This window comes from Mesocricetus auratus, unplaced genomic scaffold (assembly GCF_017639785.1).
Source record: "Mesocricetus auratus isolate SY011 unplaced genomic scaffold, BCM_Maur_2.0 Super-Scaffold_100004, whole genome shotgun sequence".
Taxonomy (NCBI): Eukaryota; Metazoa; Chordata; class Mammalia; order Rodentia; family Cricetidae; genus Mesocricetus; species Mesocricetus auratus.
Genome location: NW_024429189.1, coordinates 72,903,979 through 72,929,958, shown reverse-complemented (window position 1 = coordinate 72,929,958; position 25,980 = coordinate 72,903,979). Strand labels below are relative to the sequence as shown.

The following is a 25,980-nucleotide window of genomic DNA, read 5'->3' as shown; positions in this document are numbered from 1 at the left end:
GAGAGGGAGGGAGAGAGGGAGGGAGAGAGGGAGGGAGGGAGGGAAGGACCAAAAAAGGAGAGAAGAAAACATGGCTTTAACTTTATACTGACCAAGAAATTAGCACATGTTAAAGTAATTAAGGATTCAATGGATGAGCATGGCAGGGCAATAAAACACAAAGTGAATCTTGACTTTTTAAGTTCTTGAACCTTTTCTTAGTGGAAAATCTTAGAGACCAATGAAGAAATCTCACAAATTAGGAGCTGTGCTGTCTGAATTCAAACTTTTCTGAAGAAACTTAAAGAATGTAGGTCTCAGAGGAGTAGCATGCAAAGTATCCTAATACCTTTTTTTTTATTAGAAACAAGCTTTTACATGTCAATCACAGTTCTCTCTCCCTGCCCTGCCCCCCACCAGCCCCCTATTCCCATCCCCTTTCTGCTCCCAGCTAGGGTGAGGTCTTCCATATCATTTGGAGCATTGCCTAAACCTTCCCCTATGTGTCTAGGCTGAGAGAGTATCTCTCTATGTGGAGTGGGCTCCCAAAGTCCATTCCTACACTAGGGATAAATATTGATCCACTATCAGAGGTCCCATAAATTAATCAAACCTCCAAATTTACATCTTCTTTCAGGGGGTCTGGAACAGTCCTATATAGGTTTACCAGCTATCAGTCTGGGGTTCATGAGCAACCCCTTCTCCAAGTCATCTATTTCTGTGGTTTTCTCCAGCCTGGTCTTGACCCCTTTGCTCATCACTCCTCCTTCTCTGCAACTGGATTCCAGAGTTCAGCTCAGTGTTTATCTGTAGGTGTTTCCTTCTGCTTCCATCAGCTACTGGATGAAGGCTCTAGGATAGCATATAAGGTAGTCATCAATCTCATTATCAGAGAAGGGCATTTAAGGTAGCCTCTCGACTATTGCTTAGATTGTTAGTTGGGGCCAAACCTTGTAGATCTCTGGACATTTTCCTAGTGCCAGATTTCTCTTTAAAACTATAATGGCTCCTTCTATTATGGTATCTCTTTTCTTGCTCTCCTTTATTCTTTCCCTGACTCAGTCTTCCTGCTCCCCCATGTCCTCCTCTCACCTCCTCTTCTCCCCTTCTCTTTCTTCTAACTCCCTCTTCCCTCCCCCCATGCTCCCAAGTAGCTCAGGAGATCTTGTCCCTTTCCCCTTCTCCAAGGGCCCATATATCTGTCTCTCTTGGGGTCCTCCTTGTTTCCTAGCTTCTCTGGTGGTGTGGATTATAGGCCGGTACTCCTTTGCTCTATGTCTAAAATCCATATATGAGTGAGTACATACCTTCAGCTGTAGGAGTTTCCTGGTATAGTTTTTCGGGTCACTTATATAATCTATCATATCATCTGCAAATAGTGAAGGTTTGACTTCTTTTTCAATTTGTATCCCCTTGATCTCCTTTTTTGTTGTCTTATTGCTCTAGCTAGAACTTCAAGTACAATATTGAAGAGGTATAAAGAGAGGGAACAGCCTTGTCTTGTTCCTGATTTTAGAGGAATCCCATTGAGTTTCTCTCCATTTAGGCTTTTTCAGCATCTAGTAAGATGATCATGTGATTTTTGTTTCTCAACTTGTTTATATGGTGGATTACATTGATGGATTTTCATATGTTGAACCATCCCTGCGTCCCTGGGATGAAGCCTACTTGATCATGGTGGATGATTTTTCTGATGTGTTCTTGGATTCGATTTGCCAGTGTTTTATTGAGTATTTTTGCATCAATATTCATGGTCTAAAGTTTTCTTTCTTAGTTTTGTCTTTGTGTGGCTTGGGTATCAAGGTTATTGAAGCCTCATAAAAAGAGTTTGGCAATGACCCGTCTGTTTTTATTGCGTGGAATACTTTGAGGAGAATTGGTATAAGCTGTTCTTTGAATTTCTGATAGAATTCTTCACTGAGGCCATCTGGCCCTGGGCTTTATTTTTTTTATTTATTTTTTTTTGAGAGAGACTGCTTCTATTTCATATAGGTCCATTTAAATTTCTTATATGTTCTTGATTTAATTTGGTAAGTGATATCTATCCAGAAAATTGTCCATTTCCTTTAGATCTTCAAATTTTGAGGAGTACAGGTTTTCAAAGTATGACCTGATGATTCTCTGGATTTCCTAAGAGTCCGTTGTTATGTCCCCCTTTTCATTTCTGGTTTTGTTAATTTGCATGTTCACTTCCTTGGGTTGAAGCTTTCCTTTTTTGAAAAAAAATTAAAATATCACATAATTTCTCCTCTTCCCTTTCCTCCCTTTAATCCTTCCATAGCTTTCCCTGCTCTCTTCCACCATGTTCCCTGTGTTTTAGGTGCAGGAGTTGTATTGTCAATGTATCGGGCTAAGCAGCCCATGATCAGTTGTTCTCTGCATTTTGACCAGTTGTGATTTTCTATAATGGTCTTCATCATTTGCAAAGAGAAGCTTACTTGATGAAGGGTGATAGCTACACTTATCTGTGGATATAATGATAAATATTTTGAATGCAGTTAGGAATTATTCTGGGTTTGTAGAGTAGTGCTGGTAGGTTCTCCTCTAAGATCCATGATGTCACTAGGCCCAGATAATTTCTCTCCTGTTGGTCAGGCCTTAAGTTCAATAAGATAGCTGTTAGTTACAAGAAAGATATGATTGCCACTATTGTACCCTTAGAGATACCCTACCATCCTGGTTATCTTTGTTGTTCACAAGCATTATAGCAGGGTAGGATTATTGATTGGTTCCTTCTCTTAGAAACTTGCATAGCAACTTCTGGTACTATGAAAGTTAGTATTCAGAGAGGAGGATTTCAGATCACAACAGCTCATGTCCTGTATGTCCTATGTCAAAAGCACAAGGAGTCTTCAGCAATAAAGTCTTACCTTCAATCTCTGGGAGAGAACCTAAGTGAATTACAGCCTGTATTGTTTATGGAATCAGACTTCTGTGACCAACAACTCAAAATGGTGTTTCTCATGCCTTGTATTGGGATTTTGTTTGACACTTGAAGATAGCCTCATCAGCCCAATTGGCTTAACTCATTTAAATTATATATTTATGTATACACTTATATTTACTATGTGTAATTGTACGTTTAAAATATGATTCTTTATGGATTTTTCAAACATCTTTATTGTTTATCTTCCCTCCTTCCTCCCTGCTTCACAGTTAATGCCCCCCATCTCTCCTCTTCATATCAGTTGTATCCTTCTATTCCCCTCTAACACAATGTTCATTACATGGTACTGTTCTTGCCTTGAAACAGGGTCTCTATATATCCCTGGTTATCCTAGAACTCTCTATTTAGGCCAGGCTAAATCTGTGAGTCTCCAACTCACAGAATTTGAATCAAGGAACCACAAATGAGAAAGAACATTCAGTGTTTTGTCTTTCTGCATCAGGGTTACCTCATTCAGCATTTTCTATTTCCATCCATTTATCTGTACATTTCATAATTCCATTCCTCTTTACAGCTGAATAGTATTCCATAGTGTATTTATATCATATTTTCACTATCCATTCATCACTTGAAGGACATTTGAATTGTTCCATTTCATAGCTGTTGTATATAGAACAGAAATGAACATGACTAGCAAGTTAGGCATATGCCAGTGAGTGGTAGAGCTGGCTCATGAGTGAGATTTTTTTTTTTTTTTTTTTTTTTGGTTTTTCGAGACAGGGTTTCTCTGTATTGTTTTGGAGGCTGGCCTCGAACTCACAGAGATCCACCTGCCTCTGCCTCCCAAGTGCTGGGATTAAAGGCGTGTGCCACCAATGCCCGGCTCATAAGTGAGATTTATTTTTAGCTTTTGGGGGGAGTTTTCACACTGATTTCCATTGTGACTGCACCAGTTTGCAGTCCCAAAAACATCGAATGAGGATTCCCATTTTTCCACATCCTCTCCAGCATTTGTTGTGAATTGTCTTGTTGATGTTAGCCATTCTGGCTTGGGTAAGATGAAATCTCAAAGTTTTGATTCGCATTTTCCTAACTGCTAAGGTTGCTGAACATTTTTTGAGATATTTCTTAGCCTCTTTTATTTCGAACTCTCTGTTCAGATCAATAACCCACCTTTTGAGTAGTTTTTTGTTTGTTTGGTTTTGTTTTTTACCTTTTTTGGTGTTTACATATTGTGGATATGGGTCTTTGATCAGTCGTATAGCTGACAAAGATTCTCTCCCACTCTGGGCTTCCTCTTCACTCAACTAATTGTTTCCATTTTATGCAGAAGTCCTTTCATTTTTTGTTGACCTTAATCCCAAGGCAAATGGAGTTCTATTTAGAGAGTCCTTTCCTACCCTGTACCCTGCAGTTACTTACTATGCTTTCTTCTAGCATTTTCAGTGTCTACTTTTTTTTTAATTGAACTCCACCTATTAAATTTGGAGCAAAAAATACAGACTATTTCTCTCAAGTTCTTCACATCAATGGTGGTAAACAGAAAAATACAAAGATAAATTATAATCAGGTAAGTTAGTCTGGCTAATAACTGCTATGATTGAGTATGAGGAAAATATATTGCTAAGTGGAAGGTGCTTTCCTCCACTCCTTGTCACGTGACTGTTGGAATAATTTTTAAAATCTCTATTGAAAGAACTATTTCTGAATGTGTTGATCTTTTTTTCTTTTTATGTGTAAGTGTGTGTGAGAGAGAGACAGAGAGAGAGAGAGAGAGAGAGAGAGAGAGAGAGAGAGAGAGAGAGAGAGAGAGAGAGAGAGAGAGAGGGGGCAGAGTCTCTCAGTCAAACCCAGAGCTCTCTATATGACTACCCTTGCTAAGCTGCTTACTCTGTGGAACCATGTTCTCTTCCTTCTTAGGCTGGAATTACAGATGAGCTGTGTGTCTAACATTTATGTAGATCTTGGAAACTGACCTTTGATTTCTTTGATTCTCAGAAAGAACTTTAACCAACCAAGCCATCTCCCAAGTCCTCAATGACTTAATCTTTATGTAGAAAAAAGTAGGCCATGAATGCTCCTATTTCAAGGGCACAGTGAAGTCGTAAATAGCCCACTGACCTTTTATACCTTGCCCCATTGCTTATTTTAGAAGAGTAGGGAAGGAGGGTTACCAGTTCTCCACTCTGGTTTTATTCAAGAATTAGGAGCAAGGACAAGAGAAGGTGAGCAAAACTGAAGTTTTCTTGTGTGGTATTTAAATTCCTTCAGTTCCTCAAGGACATTACACACAGTAGTTGCCTCTTTTGACAACCTAACACCTCTAGCAGCTCCTTCACACCTCCACTTCTTAACCAGGCTAATGTCCAAGTATACTTGAAGGTGTAGCTTAATGTCAGCCTCCTTCAGGACTTCTCTGTTCTAGGCACACTGACAGTGTCTCTCTTGTGCTCTCACAGCATCTCATACTTCCCAAACAACACTGCATTTCAGTTAACTTCATCGCCACCTTCCTCATGCTCAGTTTCATGAAATAGAGACTACAATGTCATGATTGTCACTGATTCCCCAAAGCCTGGCAGAGTGTCTGACTCAGGGCCAAGTCAGGTGTTTATTGGGGAAGGAGGCAGTGACATACACCACACACTTCACACTTAGGGGGAGTACCTGCCATGTGCGTGGGACACAGTGGGTTTGTGTTGAGGAACAGTGACTGGATATAACATTAGAAGAATGATCTTTAGGTTTTTGTTTCCTTCCCAGAAGAATGACAGCTTCTGCACCTTGTTTTTGTCTTCCTTTTACTGAAATAAAGTTTCATCTGGATTGAACACATCTGTAACTGTCAAGTTGTAGTTTTCTGTTTTCACCATTCCTTCTGTGTTTAGTTGATATTCTGCTCTAGAGAAGAAATCTGTCTATCCATCTGTGTATTCATCCATGTCAGTATTGATTGTTTAATGGTTTATTTTCCCATACTTATTTTAATGTTCAAATTACCAAAATTTAATGAGCACTTCAGTTTGCCTCTTGTGCATTTTCTCATGTCTCTGTCATTCTTTTGGTGGCTCCTTACTGTATGTCACAATTTTTTCATCTTACCTTACATATAGAGACCTTCCACATATACTTTTTTGTGTGCATAAGAGAGGGGCTAGGAAACAATGGTATCTAGGTACAAGGGATGTTTTCTAAATCACTGTTACTCTAAGCTCTCCAAAACACAAGGCCAATGAGGGAGGAACAGAGAGAGAATGAGAATGTCTTTATGATGCATTATCCATAAAGACACACTGATAACTATATCTATGTGAATCTATGCCAGAGTACACTGCATGTCCATGAGCATGTGTGGCATATAGCAAGAATATTTCCATTTGTTAGCTCTAAAATTGCTTAACAGACTTCATGTTGTGTTTTATATACTGCACATTTTATAGCAGTGTATCTGAGCTTGATGAACAAATTTTTATTTACTGTATTCACGTGGTTCATGGTCTATAGACATGTTGCTCTTAGCCCCTGTTAACTTTCATCTTGTAGGATGGAACAGTACTGGCCCTTACTCCTGTCTCATCTTCTCATTCAATTCTGTTAGCATTAGCAAAATTCTGCAGCCAGGGAATGAGATGGGGGAAAATGTGGTTTGAAATTTCCTGTGGTTGCACCAAATGCAATTGTAAGCATAGAGAAATGTGTATATATTTTTATTCATTATTAAAAACAAAAGTTTAAAAATAAATGGCATAAATAAGGGTTTTTGAAAGATCTTTTAATTAGCTAATGCCTTCTGAAACATGCAGTATACTTGAGAATAGTAAGTAACTCACACAAAGATAAAAGCTTTTTCTAAAATAGTTGTATATGACTAAAACTTATCAGTTTAATACAAATATGTGTTTAAAGTTTCAAATTTAAGTATACTATGCATATTTCATGCTGGAATAAACTAACAAACCACCCCCGCTACAGCTGGGAAGGTTAAACACCACTATTCAGATCTGACTTAGATAGAACAGCTGTTCAAATGCCAAGGCATATTTTACTTGAAAATGTGACCATTTAGTTCTATTAAATATAAACTGCTATTGAGACCATGTGCATTATTTTCTTTAAAACAAAGCAGTTTCTCACGTGCAGTAGAATTGTTACTAAAGTTTAATAGGGTTTTTTTAACTGAACTTCTTTCTCAACTTTCTGGAAAGCTTAGGTATGATAATTCTCTTTATCTCTTACAATCACATCTACCTAATCAGTTCTTGCCAATGAGATAGATAGATAGATAGATAGATAGATAGATAGATAGATAGATTTAAAAAGCTATAGGGAAACATTGTTTTCTTACGAATATATATACAAAATATTTAAGGGTATGTCTATGCATATATAAATAATTTAAATGAGGTTGTACCACTTGGAGTAACAATCTTAGGAAACCTCCCTTTTGATCCCTGATCAGAAGAGTCCAAGAGATTTCAAAATCATCACAGAAATCCACAATGTGTCAAAATGCAAAGAGCAGCTGACCAAGGAGAACCCATCCCCAATTGGCACATCCACATCACAACCCATACACTTAAGACTAAGGGAACATCACAAAAGATGGGACAAAAAGATTTTTAGAGTCAAAGAACTGTTGTGAAATAGTGTTTTCTACATATGACAGGGAGCCGAACCCATGAAATCTTGTCTGGGCACCTAAATATGACCTGCTCCCCAGCGAGGGTGAAGTCTTCCATGTGGGATCTTAAGAGTCTATCATATCATTTGGAGCAGGGCCTAGGCCCTCCCCCTTGTGTCTAGACTGAGAGAGTATCCCTCTATGTGGTGTGGCCTCCCAAAGTCCATTCCTACACTAGGGATAAATATTGATCCACTACCACAGGCCCCATAGATTAACCAGACCTCCAAATTGACATCCTCGTTCAGGGGGTCTGGAACAGTCCTATGCGGGTTTACCAGCTATCAGTCTGGGGTCCATGAGCAACCCCTTGTTCGGGTCAGCTGTTTCTGGGGGTTTCTCCAGCCTGGTCTTGACCCCTTTGCACTCCTCTTTCTCTGCAACTGGATTCCAGAGTTCAGCTCAGTGTTTATCTGTAGGTGTTTCCTTCTGCTTCCATCAGCTACTGGATGAAGGCTCTAGGATGGCATTTAAGGTAGTCATCAATCTCATTATTGGAGAAGGGCATTTAAGGTAGCCTCTCAACTATTGCTTAGATTATTAGTTGGGGCCAAACCTTGTAGATCTCTGGACATTTTCCTAGTGCCAGATTTCTCTTTAAACCTATAATGGCTCCTTCTATTATGGTATCTCTTTTCTTGCTCTCCTCTTTTCTCTTTCTCTAAACTCCCTGTCCCCTGCCACCATGCTCTCAATTTATTCAGAAGATCTTGTCCCTTTCCCCTTCTCTGGGGGAACCATATATGTCTCTCTCTCAGGGTCCTCCTTGTTTCCTAACTTCTCTGGAGGTGTGGATTGTAGGTTGGTAATCCTTTGCTCTGTGTCTAATATCCATATATGAGTGAGTACATACCATATTTGTCTTTTTGTGACTGGGTTACCTCACTCAGGATGGTTTCTTCTAGTGCTGTTCATTTGCCTGGGAATTTCAAGATTCCATTGTTGTTGGTTTTTTTCTGCTGAGTAGTATTCCTTTGTGTAAATGTACCATATTTTCTCTATCCACTCTTCAGTTGAGGGGCATCTGGGTTGTTTCCAGGTTCTGACTATGACAAATAATGCTGCTATGAACATAGTTGAACAGATGTCCTTCTTGTATGAATGTGCATCTTTTGAGTGTATGCCTAAGAGTGGAATTGCTAGATCTTGAGGTAGACTAAATCCCATTTTCCTGAGGAACTGCCACACTGATTTCCAAAGTTCCTGTCCAAGTTTGTATGCTCACCAGCAATGGAGGAGTGTTCCTCTTTCTCCACATCCTCTCCAGCATAGACTGTCATTGGTGTTTTTGATTTTAGCCTTTCTGACCGGTGTAAGATTGAGTCTCAAAATTGTTTTTATTTGCATTTCCCTGATGGCTGAAGATGTTGAGCACTTTCTTAAGTGTCTTTCAGCCATTTTAGATTCCTCTGTTGAGAATTCTCTATTTAGTTCTATACCCTACTTTTTAATTGGATTATTTGGTGTTTTGGTGACTAGCTACTTGAGTTCTTTGTTTATTTTGGAAATCAGCCCTCTTTCAGATGTGGGGTTGGTGAATATTTTTTCCCATTCTGTGGGCTGCCTTTTTGTCTTGCTGACTGTGTCCTTTGCCTTACAGAAGCTTCTCAGTTTCAGGAGGCCCCATTTATTATTGTCGATCTCAGTGTCTGTGCTACTGGTATTATATTCAGGAAGTGGACTCCTGTACCAATTCATTCAAGGGTACCTCCCACTTTCTCTTCTAAGAGGTTCAGTGTGAGTGGATTTATGTTTCGGTCTGTGATCCATTTGGACTTGAGTTTTGTGCATGGTGATCGTTAAGAATCTATCTGTAGTCTTCTACACACCAGCATCCAGTTATGCCAGCACCATTTGTTGAAGATGCTTTCTTTTTTCCATTGTACAATTTTAGCTTCTTTGTCAAAAATCAGGTGTTTTACGTGTATGGGCTAAAATCAGGGTTTTCAATTCAATTCCATTGGTCTACCTTTCTATGCTTGTGCCAATACCAAGCTGTTTTCAGGACTATAGCTCTATAATAGAGCTTGGAGTCAGGGATCATGATGCCTCTGGACTTTTATTTATTGTACAGGGTTGTTTTGGCTATCCTGGGTCTTTTATTTTTCCATTTTTCAAGGTTTACGAAGAATTGGGCTAGAATTTTGATGGTGATTGCACTGAATCTGTAGATTACTCTTGGCAAGATTGCCATTTTTATTATGTTGATCCTCTCTATCCAAAAGCAAATGAGATCTTTCATTTTCTGGTATCTTTTTTTTTTCTTTCTTTAAAGACTCAAAGTTCTTGTTATACAGGTCTTTCACTTATTTGATTAGCATTATTCCCAAGATATTTTATGTTGTTTGTGGCTATTGTAAAGGGTGATGTTTCTCTGATTTCTTTCTCAGCCCATTTATCATCTGTATATAGTAGGGCTACTCTTTTTTTTTTTTTTTTTTGAGTTAATCTTGGATCCTGCCACTTTGTTGAAGGTATTTATCTGCTGTAGGAGTTCCCTGGTAGAATTTTGGTCACTTATATAAATTATCATATCATCTGTAAATAGTGAAAGTGTAACTTCTTCCCTTCCAATTTGTATCCCCCTTTTTTGTTGTCTTATTGCTCTAGCTAGAACTTCAAGTACAATATTGAAGAGACATGGAGAGAGTGGACAGCTTTGTCTTGGTCCTGATTTTAGAGGGATTTCATTGAGTTTCTCTCCATTTAGTTTGATGTTGCTGTATATAGCTTTTATGATATTTAGGTATGTTCCTGTTATCTCTGATCTCTTCAAGATCCTTATGATGAAGGGGTGTTGGATTTTGTCAAAGGTTTTTTTTCAGCATCTAATGAGGTGATATGTGTTTTTTTCTTTTTCAGTTTGTTTATATGGTGGATTACATTGATGGATTTTCATATGTTGAACCATCCCTGTATCCCTGAACCCAAGTAGGGATGAAGCCTACTTGATCATGGTGGATGATTATTCTGATGTGTTCTTGAATTCTGTTTGCCAGTATTTTATTGAATATTTTTGTATCAATATTCATGAGTGAGATTGATCTGAAGTTCTCTTTCTTAGTTGTGTCTATGTGTGACTTGGGTACCCAGGTAATTGTAGCCTCATAAAAAAGTTTGGCAATGACCCTTCTGCTTCCTTGTGTGGAATACTTTGAGGAGTATTGGTATTAGCTCCTTGAATTTCTGGTAGAATTCTGCACTAAAACCATCTGGCCCTGGGATTTTTTTGTTAGGAGACTTTTGATGACTGCTTCTATTTCATTAGGAGTTATAGGTCTATTTAAATTGCTTATCTGTTCTTGATTTAATTTTGGTAAGTTGTATCTATCAGAAAATTGTCCATGTCTTTAAATTTTCAAATTTTGAGGAATACAGATTTTCAAAGTATTACCTGAAGATTCTCTGGGTTTCCTCAGTGTTCATTGTCATTTCCCCCTTTTCATTTCTGATTTTGTTAATTTCCATCTTCTCTCAGAGAGAAAATTCTTAAGTTCACAAAGTAATGACAAATATTTTAAAGTGTGACATCGTAATTGAACGCTCATGTGATTATTTGTAAATCATGGAGAAAGATCCATTTAGATTCTCTACTGGTAGTGGAATATTGACACCTTCCAAAGGCCTGAGGTATAGCTCAGTGGTCAAGTGCATGCATATGCAGACCTTTAAACCATGGCCTCAAGGATACCTGGAAGTCAGCATGGTTGAGAAGACAGCAGGGGGAGTGGGGGAGCTATTAGAGGTGGCAGGTTGTCAACAAGGCTGTGACTTTAATACAGTTTGTCATGCCATGGTGACCCCCAAACATAAAATTATTTCTTTGCTACTTGATAACTGTAATTTTTCTAGTGTTATAAATCATAATGTAAATATCTGATATGTTGCCCCAAAAGCATTGTGACCCACATGTTGAAACCACTTGTTTAATAACTGCAGAGGTTCTGTTTCGAAAGTGAAACAGGCCTGAAAAATAATAGTGCTGATGGTTGCACAACAGTGTGAAAAGTGCCTAGCACCACTAAGCTATACATTTAGAGGTGCTTAAAGGATAAATGTTATGTTCTGTGTATTTTACCACTGGACACATACTGTTGTGCCCAAATTCTGAACCCCAAAATCACCAAGAGGCCCATTGCGATGCAAAAGCAAAGAGTCTTTTATTAAAGTTATTTAATGAGCTAAACCCATTAGCTCGGGCCCTTCATCCCTCCACCATGGCAAATGGCTGGAGAAAGACCCCGAGCAACCTCAAGGCAGGGATCTTAAAGGGAAGCATAAGAGGAGTGTCTAGGGATATGAAACAGTCTCAGGATTGGTGCACTTCCAGGTTTGGGTGACCCGCCCTGTGTTGATTGGCCAACTGGTTGCTATGGCCCATAGGCCCTTCCAGGGCGGTTGCTATGCTCTGTGTGTCACTGTTGTTTTACTTAACATTAAATCTTAACCTTAGAAGGAACTTAACATATGTTAAATAAATGTTAGCCATCCATTCTGGCTCAGGAAATCCCCCAAAATTTTTAATTTACTACAAGATTATTTTTATTTATGTGACGTTTTGAAAAGTCCCTTCTAGGCTTGGTCCTGCCTCAACTTGGTGTGTCAGACTTTGTTGACTCCCCAAGGAAGACCTTACCCCCACTAAGGAGTGGATGGGGATAGGAAGGGTAGAGATGGGGGGTGTGAGAGAAAGAAAGGGAGAGGCAGCTGGGGTTGGTATGTAAAATGAAAAATAAACTTTTTAAACAAAAAAATCAAGGTGCTCACCAGCATAACAAAAGTCCCTTCTAAACTTCTGTTTCTAACATGTAAGTTGCAGATGACGATGTCTGTATCAAAAGATTACTAGGGGAGAGCTCTTGGACCCCAGACCGACAGCTGGGAGGCCAGCATGAGACTGATCCAGACCCCCTGAATGTGAGAGTCAGTGAGGAGGCCTGGGCTACCTATGGGGTCCTGAGCAGTGGATCAGTGTTTATCCCTCGAATACTAACAGACATCATGTGTCCATAACACAAAGAGGGTTGCTCTCTCTGCCTGGACTCTTAGGGAAATGCCTGGACCCTACCCTGAGTGAAATGATAGATTCTAGATATCCCCTATGTGGAAGGAATTGGCAATAGGATGGGAGGATGGGGGGGATGGGGGGGTGCCGGAGGAGGGGAGGGAGAGGGAACTGGGATTGACATTTAAAACAAGCTATTTAAAATTAAAATGAAAAAAAATAGTTAATTCAAAAGTTCTCGCTTAAAGGGTTCAAGACCAGGCTGGAGAAACCTACAGAATCAGCCTACCTGAACAAACAAACTCATGGACCTCAGACTGATAACTGGGAAACCAGCATAGGACTGATCCAGACCCCCTGAACGTGGGTGTCAGTGAGGAGGCCTAGGCAATCTCTGGGGCCTCTGATAATGGACCAGTATTTATCCCTAGTGTAGGAATGGACTTTGGGAGCCCACTCCACATAGAGAGATACTCTCTCAGCCTGGACACACGCTCCAAATGATGTGACAAACTTTGATGATCCCCCGTGGAAGGTCTCACCCTCCCTGGGGAGCAGAAAGGGGATGGGACAGTGGCTAGTGGGGGACAGGGGAGGAGGGGAGGGAGAGGGAACTGGGATTGACATGTAAAACAAGCTTGTTTCTAATTTAATTTTTTTAAAAAAGCTCCTGCTTAAATTTTTGTGAGGAAAATGAATTTTCATGGTAAACACAATTTGGTGAAATACATTTTTAAAAAGTACTGATAAAACTATTAAGCACTGCCAGTGAGTTGGCATTCTAGCACCCCTTTAATTTTATGACTGTCTTTGGGGGGCTGCCTCCATGCGGGGCAGCTTCAAGTTACCACCTACAGTTTGTATTGCTTCTACTTATGTTATTGTTGTATTTAATTGACTTGCTAAGCATAAGGCATCAAGAGGATCCTATGACTTTGTGCTTAGTTTCTTGGGACTCCTGTCTGTCTCTATTTACCAGTGTCTTTGCCCACAGCCTGCTGTGTGACTGGCACAGAGAACTAAACCAGGGATGTGGCATGGTAGGTCTCTGGAAAACAGTTGTAGTTGCTAGTTGCTCCCTGAGAACTATGGCTGCTTCTCAGGGTTAATGTCGTAACATGTATATGGATTACCAGTCTTAAGCAAGTAATGAAAATGCTGTTTTTTCAAAGCATAACTAAATCATTTTTGACAAAATCTGACTTAAGTATATATGTTTTTAATCTAATTTAACTTAGTTGTTGGAGAGGGTGTCAGTCAGTTACATGATTGCTATCAGTCTTCACTTACTGAAACAGGAAATAACTAGACAAAAAGAAACCTCAAAAGATTGTCTCTCAGTGTCTTCTCTCCAGGGACCTTAGCCAGATCATTAGCCAGCTGTCCCAGGGCAAGTCTACAGTCATTCATGCTGCTGTGTCACATTTTATTTTTCTAAGATTCATTTTATTTTTATTTATAAATGTATATCTGTCTATGTGAGTACAGATGCCAGAAGAGGACAGAAGAGTGTGCTGTGTCCCCTAGAGCTAGAGTTACAGTTGTGAGCCCCTTATTTGGATACTGGGGACTGAACTCTGGCCTTCTGAAAAAGTAGCAAGTGTTCCTAAGCACTGAGCCATCTCTCCAACTCATAGTCTATATTATTGAGGAAAGCAAAGTATATGACTAAAAAGGACTTGGTGCAGTGCTTTTCCTTAAGCTAAAATAAAATGCCCTCCCCTACATTGATTCTTTTGCAAGAGAGGGCCCTCCCCTACATTGTCTGAAGCAACAGTCTGTGCCGGCTTTCATGTACACACATAGAACTTTGCTTCAAGATGTTGTTTGCTATCACACTCAGCATTCTGAGAACTGGTAAAGACAATGTTGTAAAGCTTAATTACATTTTTATGGCCTGTGCCATCTGTGCATTTTCTCTACCTTCAGTGATGATCAAGAATTCAAAACAATACACTTAGCTCTAATGCAGCAGTTTATTGCAAATGCATCAGGCAAAATATCTCTTATCACTTAAGACCCTGCTTTTTTTTATGTATCTGATTCAAACAAAGGGTACAAAAATCCAGTTTTCACTTCTTGAAACAAATTCCAATTTAAATAGAACACTTATTTAATATAAAATAGGATAAGATGTAAAGATTATTCTGATAAGTCTCAAAATCATATTAATAAGTTATACCTAACTGATTTATTAGTAATAATTTAGTATAAAACTAATCTGAGTTTAAAATCGCTGTTGTAGAGCCACAGAGATGGCTCAGTGGATGGTTAAGAATACTTGCTGCTCTTGCAGAGGACCTGGGCTTGGTTCTTAACACCCACATGCCACTCACAACCATCTTTGACTATAGTTCCAGGGTACCTGATGCCTTCTTCTGGCTTCTGTGGACACTGAATACATGTGGTTCAGACATAAGTGCAAGAAAAACACTCAGAAATTTTAAATTGTTGTACATACTTAAACTGTAATTCAGTATCTATTTACATATTTCAATGATTTCTTTAAAATGTGTAAATTTAAGCATTAAATTTCTCTGCTACTTTTATCTGGTTATATTACCCAGCTTAATGAATTAGAATAATGGTTATATTTTCTTTTAATTTTTATTTCAAAGGATGTCAGATTCTGTCAGATTTTCAGAATTATATGTTCTATGCATATTTGGCATTTGTCAGGTGAATAATTAAAATATTCTTATCAGTAGGAATACTAATATCCTGGATATTCTACCAGAAATAGTAACTAATCAAAGGCTTTAATATATTTACCATGCAACCTATTAAAAACAAATGACAACTGGGCACTGTGGTACATGCTTTTAATCCCAGTACTTAGGAAGCAGAGGCAGGTGGATTTCTGTGAGTTCAAGGCCAGTATGGTCTACATAGTCAATTCCAGGACAGTCAGAGCTTATATGAGAGACCTCATTTTAAAAACAAATTAAAATAAGTGACAAATGAATGTTTTAGATTAAGAAATTTAATTATTTATGAAATTATTGCCCCTTATTCCATAGCACTATTGTTTTATGTTGTCATTACTAATTCACACATATTCATATACTTTCATAGTAAGAATCAGTCAATCTATTTGAGTAGTTCATGTTTCTTTTTACTTATATAGCTTACACATGACTAATTCTATATGTTTCCTATTGCTGCTATAATAATTCACCATAAGTTTAGGGGTTTAGGGAGTAACATGAGCTTTATAGTCCTAGAGGTCAGAAATCTAAAATTAGTCTCATTAGACTAAAGTCAGTATAGCAGCAAACCTTGAATCTTCTGCAAGATCAGCAGGAGAATCCATTTCTTCTCCCAGTTCTAGATGTCACCAGTACTCCTTAGCTTGTGGCCTCATCACTCCAACTTCTGTTTCCATCCTTAAATCACCTACCTAGGACTTTAACCCGACTCTCACAAGATTGTTATTTATTTTGAGCCCAAGACAGTTATCCTATTTCAGACACTGTAAATCATCTGGGCTTTAATCACATGAGCTCATATAAAATAGCGTGACTAGGTCCCTTGAAGTTTAGTTTGGGCTCCTTAAAATAACACTGTTCTTTACATCAACAAGGCCTTCACACCCACTGCTGAGTCTCCCACACAGCATTTTCACACCCTCATACCCTATCTGAAAACTCAGAATAAAATTTTACACAGGGATCCTTCTCTAAGCCAGTGTCTTCCTGCACCATGACTTCCTAACACTTACCACTTTGTATCTGTGTCTGGGGCTCTGAGGATGAAGTACCATTGTTGTCACTGTTTTTCCTTACCTTTGTGTTTCATTCAGTATTAAGTAAATTCTTAGGAAGGAGAGAATAGTTACTGGGTGTGACGGAGCACTCAAGAGGCAGAAGCAGGGGGAACTGTGAGTTTGAGGATAGCCTGGTCTACATAGCAAGTTCTGGGATAGCCAGGGCTAAGGAAGACCCTGACTTGAGAAAAAAAGAAAATGAAAGAAGGAACGGAGAGGGAGAGAGAAAGGAGAGAGTAGGCTTTCTTCATTTCATACCAGACTTTCCCCTAAGAATTTTGCATCTTATCTGTTATGAGCAGAGTCTTTTGGGAGTTCGTTACATTTCTTTATTGCTGTTGCAGTGTTTGTTTTACATCTAGTCACCCATCAAGCCATCTACATAATGCGGAGTTCCTCTGTTGAGTCTTTCTTGTGCTTTATGCTCACTGGATTCTGTCTTCCCCATTTTGCTTATTGTCCAACTGTGTTGTCAAAGATTGACAATATAATGTTAAATACCCAGTCTTTGTTGCTGATTTTAAGATGATTTCTTTCTTATGATAAAATCAGTTTATTTCACGTATTCTGGGGTCTCACTTATCTTTATTTTCTTTTTTTTCCATTTTTTAATTTAAATTTTTTTATTCATTTTACATACCAATCACAGTTTCCCCCCCTGCTTCCCACTCCCTCCTCCCCAACCTACCCACCCCATCCACTCCTCAGAAAGGCTAAGGCTTCTATGGGGAGTCAACAAAGCCTGGAAGGACCAAACCTCTCCCCCCCTGCATCAAGGCTGAGCAAGGCATTCCACCACAGGGAATGAGTTCCAAAAACCAGCTCATGCATCAGGGTCCCACTGTCAGGGGCCCCTCAAACAGACCAAGCTACACAACTGCCTTCCACATGGAGAGGGCCTAGTTAGGTCTCATGCAGGCTCCTCGGCTATCAGTCTAGAGTCCATGAGCTCTCATGACCTTGGGTCAGCTGTTTCTGTAGTTTTCCATCATGATCGTGGTACTCCTTGCTCGAATAATCCCTATCTTTCTATTTTCTATATCATAAAACGGAATGTTGATGGGATAGGTGTGTGTGTGTGTGTGTGTGTGCGTGCGTGTGTGTGTGTGTGTGTGTGTGTTATTGTGTCTGTGACTGTGCATGTCTGTAGAGGGTGTGTATATGTATATAAGTGTCTCTGTGTGTATGTGTACATATGTCTGTAAGTATGTATGTGGTGTATGTGTGTGTGTGTAAGCCAGAGAATCACCTTGGGTGTGATTCCTCAAGTGAATTTTTGTTGGTTTGGGGTTTTGTTTGGGGTTTTGGTTTGGTTTTTTGTTGTTGTTTTGTTTTTTTCACCCTTGTGTTTTGAGGCAGGATCTGACTTGCATGGAGCTCACCAAGTGGGTCTAGCCAACTGGCCAGCATACTCCAGGGATCTGCCTGTTTCTATCTCCCCAGCACTGAGATGACAATCTTAGAGCACCATCCATGGCTTCTTTCCATGGGTTCTGGCCATCAAACTCATCTTCATGCTTGTTTGACAACACCTTACCAACTGAAAAACCTCATGAAAAACTCTAAAGAAGGAATGCTTGTTTTCTCCCTGTGGCATTACTCTTGTTCTTTAACCTAGTGACTTCCCTTTGAGATAGGGGTATTCCCTCTTGTCCCTCTCTGCCTTTTCTTCTAAAGTACCTATTAGGCACGTGCTTGGTTTTTCTTTGAGATTTACTTTTCTTTCCTCCTTTGACTTCCACATGGAAAAAATGCATCCATCTTTTTGGCTCCTTATTCCTTCCACAATTGTATGCATTGTTAGTCAGCTGACCTTGTTGTGTGTCTTCTAATTGATTATTTTCCTAACAGCATCTATATCCTTTGATGATCTTGATTTCACGGTAAAGGTGCCTTGTGTGATTTGTGAAGCATTTCATGTCTGAGCTGCTTTGTGAGGTTGTGTGGGGCGTATAAATATTTAAACATGTCAGGACTCTCACCTTGGTGCTTGTTTTGCTTTTAAGAGGAAGATAGATCCAATTCTTTTTACTGTTATCTTGACTAGAGATTACAGGTGATAGGTGGGAAATGCTCCCAAAAAGAGAGTAGGGCTAGGTCTCCCTGTGACTTTGGAGAGCACAGTGACTATCTAGGATCATTGTCTTGGCTATAAAATATACTTTTAAAGAATTTCTGTAAAAGACTGGATGTGGTGGCATTTGCGTTTAGTCACTGGAAGGCAAAGGAATGTAGCTCTGTGAGTTTAAAGCCAATCTGGTCTATGTAGAGTTTTTTTAGGTCAGCCAGGGCTACACAGTGAGACCCTATCTCTAAAGCAATGTAAGTAAATAAATAAAATGGATAAATTCTGTCACTAATATGTGCTAATAAATGCACAAATGCATTGCATAATCCTATAATTTTGTTTTTTATTAGTATATTGTTTTCTGATTTCTTATTAGTTCATGTTAAGAACAGTTGAACTCGTCCTTTTACTGTCCCTTACTCTGACTACTTTCCTTTGAGCAATTTAAAACACTAAACAATTGCAGTTTCTGGTTTTCTTTCTTCTTTTCTTTTTTTTTTAAATAGCAGTTGAGAGTTTATTAAGGAAGGAAAACACAAAATTTACAAGAGTAAAATAGAAGAGTTAAACAAAAGTAGCATAATTATGTCAACCACTAACCTAGAAAAGGGGGAAAGCCATGGCCATGCTTATCCCAGGCGGGCCATCCTTTCATCATTATTTTATTAAAAATAAAGCATACTGATGCTTATGTATCAAGAATGTAACACGATTGCCCAGTGGCAGTGACCACATCTTTAATCCCAGCACCAAGGAGGCAGAGGCAGGTGAATCTTGGTGAGTTCAGTGCTGGTCTGGTCTACAGAGCAAGTTGCAAGACAAGCAGGGCTACACAAAGAAACCCTGTCTTTAAAAAAAAGGAGAAGGAAGAGAAGAAGAATATAACAAGATGCAAAAGGGTAATTTTAAGGAGAAATTCAACAGCAAAGTAGACTCAACAAGAGACAGTGTACCATTATAACCATTGAGTACCAGCAATACCAAAGAAAAATAATGAAGAAAACCGAAACAAAGATTAAGGTTCCAACTACAGATGGGCTTACAAATGGATTTTATTGTTATGTTATAGCTGAGGTGTCTCCCATTGTCCTACCTGGCATGTCAGTAGCCCATACTTAGGACTTACAGGGGAAGCCTTTAAAGACTAAATCATTGCTTGTCCCTTCTGAAAATCTCATATACTTTTTATTTTATTAGAATTTTTGAAGTTTTTTATATGTATGTATTTGTGTCTGAGTGAGTGTGTGCACATCACCTATATATATATACATGCCTTGTGGAAACCATAGGAGTTTCAGATCCCCTGGAACTAGAGTTACAGGTGGTTGTGAGCCACCTGATACAGGTGCTGGGACCCAAGCCTAGATCTTTTGCTATATTTAACTCAAGCTCAAAACCAACTCAAAATAATAGGTTTAATTAGTAAAAATACTGTAGGACGTAAAGAATAATGCATATGTATACAAGCCAACTACTGTCTTCCTTGCAGCTGTAGCAATCTTTAATCTTTTTTAGGACCTTCTTACTGCCTCACACACTGGACACTCCTTTAGCTAGGGAGCCATGTTTCTCTCATTCACTCATTGCATAACAGTGTATATTTTCTAATTTAGTGAGTGCATTCAGTGTGTATTTGTTGAATACATGAACTAAAGAAAGAAGAAATTGTAAGCTACCATGTGAGCAAGATGAGACTGGAAAAGGATCTTCAAATGAGCAGGATTTAGATGAACAGAAAGAAGAAAAATGTATTTTGGGTTGTTGATAAGAGAGTAAGATATAAATTGGTTATAAAATACCTAAGACCAATAAGTAGAAATGATGATTAAGACTGGAATCAGTTACATTTTCAGGAAAAGGAGACCACTAACAAGCTTCTCGTATGTCATAACTGAGAAAAAAATAAGACTCAGAGTGAAGATTCAAGTTAGCAGCCACATCATTTCTGCATCATGTGACTAATGGAGCTTACAGTAAACCATGTGACAGTGAGTTCAGGCTGATTCTCTTATGAACAGTGGGCTTGATTTTGCCATGATATCACTAATTGCCAATACCTAAGTCTAGTTACCATCATTATAAAAAAAGTAACTTTAGCTGTCACTTCCATAAAGCCATTGATGTTACCAACTACCAGTATCTAAGAATTACATGGCAAGACCAATTGTCAGCTGGTTTCTACTTTGGTTTATTTGCTTGCTTCCTTTGGGACAGAATCATATCTATCCCAAGCTGACCTCAAACTCACTAATATTGTCTAGAACTACTGATCCTCCTGGATATACCTCCCACGAGCTAGAATTATAGGCATGCCCCTCCATGCCTGATGTATGAAGCACAAGGACTCAAGCCCAGGATTCATACATTCTACCAACTAAGCCCCCATACCTGAATTGTATCTAAATAGGAAGCAACTATGATAATCCAAATCAAAAGTGATAAGTGATAAGTGAAACTGTCCATATATTATGGTTTACCATATCTATTGACTGGACATGAAGTTATTATTATGTAAACATGGGGCCAAGCACAAAGTTGGTGATGGTGGAATAACACTCTGGTGCATGCTAAGTATAAGTGGATTATATTAACTTACAGTAGATGTAAGAATGAAATGTAAAATGTATTTCTTTTCAGAAAATCTTTATAGAAAGGCAGATAGGTTTCATAAAGTATAGGAGTAATCAGAAACTTCTCTGGGACACCTTTGAAATTGATGTCACTGTACTGTATGGTGTTAAGTACCCTCATAACAAATCATACAGAAGAGCCATAGACAAAATAGCCTTTCAGAAGTGGGCTGGCAGTTTCTGACAGCAGCATGAAGCCATCTTTCAGAGCCAGTAATTCAGCCAGGCCCATCTGAATCATTTCTTCTATAAACTGTGCATAGTGGAAATATAAGAATAGGCAACACTATACTAATAATTATCTCTTTTTTGTCACCAGAGTGGCCTAGGTTAGGAAACTCCTCAAGATTAACTCAGTCTTTTTTTTTTAATCTACCTGCAACTGTTGTGTTATTCTTTTTAAAAATAAAGCACAAGTGTATGTTATTTGCTTTACTTCTGTGTATATGGATCTATAAAGTTTGTGATAAGATAAATGGCTCTCATAGCTATTTTAGACTCAATTATTTTTTTAAGTATTTTGAATTACTTCATCAGTCATTTATTTAATCAGCAGGTAGGTACAGCTTTAGACCTTTTGTTTGCCTTTTCGCTATAAAACAATTGTATTACCTAACCAGTTAAATGGTAAACCTGTAAATTGTCATCTGGCTGGCTCATACTAAAGCTTCATTTTAACGATGCAATTGATGAAAATAAGTATCAATAACCTGAAGATGCATAGTGCTGGGGACAAAGGTGGCATTTTACATTTTTATTAACACTAGTAATTTTCTCCTGCTTGATTTCTTTTAGGCCAAGCCCAATTTCTTCTAAACCATGGGTCAGTGAGCTCAGGCTAATTCCCATGTGACTGACAGGCTTGATTCTGTAAAGATATCACCGAGAACATGTCCATAAGTTACTTTCGTTATAAACAACCTAGGGTGGAAAAGTGTGGAAAAATATATTCTTCACTTGAATCTCACTACCTGTGCCAGTCATGATGCCATCGAGTTGTGTGTATTTGTGAAGTATTATGTCTGAAGTGTAATTAATGCAATCCTAACAAATTCATCTAAAATGCAAGCAAAATATTATCTTGTTGCCTTTCCTTGTTAAGCATCCAAGAGAGAGACGGAGAGACAAGGAGAAGAAAGTGCTTGATGTGGTTTGACTAAGGTAAAGCTTGCATTTAGGAAGTGTCTCTGGCAGCCCAGGGTAAATCTGAGGAGATTTTTCCCGGATGCAGTTGTTTCAGAGTTTCTTGCCACATCCTCCCGATTGAAAACAACATTGTATTAATAAATCAGAAGAGGCTGCTATTAACTTGATAAATAAGTACATTTAATGTAGAAGATGGAATGGGGTTTGTTTAAATACTTCAAATCAAACCTTGCACTATTCTAGTGATGTCAAATACATTTTCATTTTTTTAAAGATTCTAGTTAGGATTTAATCTTCTAGGGATGTCAAATACGTTTTCATTTTTTTAAAGATTCTAGTTAGGATTTAATCTTCGAAAATATTAATAACAGCTTACAGCAGGTAAGCTATAAAATAACACTAGATGCTGTCTGTTTAGTTTCTGGTTGAAAAGGCACAGCAGTACTGTAGTTCATTACCTTTGAAAAAACAGTAACAAGATAATACAGCTGCTCTGATTAAGATGTAAATTCTTTCTAATTAGAATGTAAATTCTTACATTTAAATGAAGACATCAGTTGTCAGGATGCCATATGATATCTTCTCCCACCTTGCCTGAGCGAAGCCCTCACTGCTCATCTAGGCACTGAAATAGTTTTGCGATCCCTTTGTTCTCTGATTCTTGTAATATTCTCTCTTCATGTTCCCTTTTCACACTGCTTTTGTTTGTTTTCCCCCTTGCATCTGATATTGTTGTGCCTTGGGATTTTGCAGAAATTTGGAATGAAAATTGAGTTCAGTCAGTGCCAGTATTTGCTTGTGCCTCAATTACTTCTGCTGAATTTTCTTCAATGCAAATCAGGCAGGTTGCATAAAGTGGTGCATGTATTTGAAATAATTAATTTTCCATAAAATGATGGATCAAGTCCAATCAACCTTCATGAAATCTAAATAATAGAATAGAGAATTAGAAATTAATTAACATTTTGTGCTGTTAATATTTCATGGTGTAAATGAGTAATGGTAAGTTTTATCTGTTGGTTCCAACTTTTTCTTTATTGAATGTTGATGAAAGGCTCAATCATTTCTTGCCAGAAATATCTGAACGAGAAACCCTGTATCAGTAACACAAGTGAAGGTTTCAAAGTTCACAGGTCACATAAGCAGTTGGTGAAAGCCATAGCATGAATGACAGACACAAATCTATAGGTGTCTGTTTTGCAGCATGAGGCCAGGACCTCTTGAGCTTGGTATCACATCTTTTATGTTGTGTTTCTTCAATTAGATAAAGTATAACTCTACAGGCAAATCAGCAAACCAGCCAACCTTACAGTGCTAGGGAAAGAGACACCTAGAAACTGAGGAAAAGTGCTTTACAGATGGAAGGGAGCCTGCATTGCCCTAGTTTATTTGGTTGTGGGCTTTTAACTTTGTTTTAGGAGGTTCTAACATAAAAACAGAAGCCATCTCCCATGGAGAAACAAAGTAGACAAACCTGAAATGATTCTGAGTAACAATCGAACAACAGAATAGCACACAATTAAGACTAAGGTGGACTTCCAGACTGTGAGGTGGTGGTCGGTTAATGAAGGTCAGTTTGTGTGGAATGGGCAGAAAAGCAAGCAGGAGAAATAACATTTCAGGCAAAACAGAGATGACAGGGGAGGGATGTTCGGATACGGAGAGTCTGTGACAAAATAGAAGAAATAGTGTCATTAAAACTTCATTTTGCATGTAGAAATGAGTACATTTAGTTAAATGCATGAATGTGAGAGTCAGGCAATCCATTTAGTATTGGTTAATCTAAAGGAAATTGCAGTGGCATTATCAATATGTCTTCTACCTTCCCAAACAAAAATCTGTTAGTCAGGTGTAGAGGCTCTTGCTTGGAATTGCAGGGCTCACAAGGAAGGTCAAGGCAAGAGAATTACATGAGTTCTAGGCCAGCCTGGTCGACATGGTTAGTTCCAGGACTATCTAAAAAAATTTTTTTTAAATAGCCAGGCAGGGGTGACACACACCTTTAATCCCAGCACTCCGGAGGCAGAGGCAGGCTGATCTCTTGAGTTCGAGGTCAGCCTGGTCTACAGAGCAAGTTCCATGACAGCCAGGACTACACAGAAAAACCCTACCTTCAATTATAATAATAATAATAAGCCACCTCTTCTGCAAAAATAAAAATTTTTCATAACTGTCTTGCCATTTTACAAATAAGGCATCTTAGTGACTAAAGCAAGAAGTACAAGCATTGTTTCTAACCAATAAAAATGAGTTATTTCTGTACCCAGTGCAATCAAAATATCTCCATTGTTATTCATACTATCACCTCTCAAAACTATATTTTTGCAAAATTGTGGCATTGTTTAAGTACTATATTAGTTTCCTACCACTACTATGACAAAATTACCATAGACTTAATTGCTTAAACAATACAGTGTTGTTCTTTCATATCTAGTAAGCAAAAGACCAAAATTAGTGTTATAAGATTAAAATCAAAGAGTTAGCATGTCTGTAACATGAATAACAAAAACTTGAGACAGATATTGGGGTTCAAGCTGAAAATCAGAAAGGCAAAGCAGCCAGCTATGAGCTCTTACCTCTATCAAGACTAAGACCAAAACTAGGAAGCTCCTGCTCCAGGAATCATCAGTGTGGCTGGAGATGGATGCCATCCTGTTCTTAGTGTGGCTAGAAACTAATTGCTTCTTCCTTATGTACTTCTCTAGTGCTGCAATTAAAGGCCTGAGATACGTTGCTGTTTTCGACTGATTCACTGTCATCTAGCCCTGAGTGGCCTTGAACTCACAGAGATACATTTGCCTCTGTCTCTTTGTCACCACCACACTGCCTATCCTCTATGGCTTAAGGCTAACTTTGCATTCTGTTCCCCAGGCAAGCTTTATTAAATCATAAACAATATATCATCACACAGGTCCATGTACCTTCTGGAGTCTCCAAGGAAGAATCCATTGCTATGCTCTTTCAGAGTCGAGAGGCTGCCTGTATTCCTTGCGTGTACCCTCTTCCTGAATCGTCAAAGCTCACATAGCAGTGTTGGACTAGGTTGTCCTCATCCTGTCATCTATCTACTTTTCTCTTCTACCCCTCTTTTATCTGGACCCACGCAGATAAACCTGAATCATCTTCCTAACTTAGGGCCAACTTACTAATAACAGAATTCCATCTGTAACCTTAGTTACCTCTACTGTGTAAGGTAGTATTGCAGGTTCTAGAGATTATGATGTGAACATCCTTGGGAAACATTCAGCCCTACTAAACATTTCATATTTTGACATCAACTGCTATTTGAATAGAGAGGCAGAAGGGCTACTTTTCTGGCTCAAGGATTTTCTCCTTTATAATCTAATATTTCTCATGAGCTGAATTTGAGAAGAAAGAGATTAGAATAACTACAACACATGGCAACAATCACAAATGCATGTAAACATTTTTCCAAAGTGTATACTAAAATCAGTTGTTGTGACCAAGATGCTTGGGAAACTAAAGCAGAAAGATGCTGTGTTTGAAGCTACTGTGGGCTATGTAATAGGTTCCCAGCCCAAGCTATATAGCAAGATGCTGTCTTCAAAAAATAAAAGGCTGGGTATAATATATACCTGTAATCCCAACACTTGGGAGGAAACATCAGGAGGGTCAGGAATAATGTTACTGAATAAAATAGAAAATAAAATTAGTCATTGTGCATGTGTTCAAAATATTGTTAGACCAGCATCCCTGGAGGTTGTCTTCCCTTGCCAGGTAGAGCTTGACATCAGCACCAGCCTGGTACAGGCAATGATGAGAAAAGCAGGGACTGATCAGGAAAGACTGTGCCCCAG

The 25,980-nt window shown here is 38.6% G+C and overlaps 1 protein-coding gene and 1 long non-coding RNA gene across 4 annotated transcripts in view; one reads left to right on the top strand and one right to left on the bottom strand.

The window, feature by feature from the left end:
- Elp4 (elongator acetyltransferase complex subunit 4) overlaps positions 1 to 25,980 on the top strand; it is a 197,940-nt gene that overhangs the window by 112,860 nt on the left and 59,100 nt on the right. The gene's annotated exons all lie outside the window — the stretch shown is intronic.
- On the bottom strand, positions 22,307 to 25,311 carry LOC121140462. 2 transcript variants are annotated; one of them, XR_005877303.1, is made up of 3 exons: positions 25,084 to 25,311; positions 23,637 to 23,828; positions 22,307 to 23,088 (listed from the first exon to the last, which is right to left on the bottom strand). It is a non-coding gene; the product is annotated as an uncharacterized LOC121140462 (long non-coding RNA). The 2 variants fall into 2 exon arrangements; XR_005877302.1 differs by lacking the exon at positions 22,307 to 23,088 and adding an exon at positions 24,739 to 24,869 and having other exon boundaries at positions 23,147 to 23,828.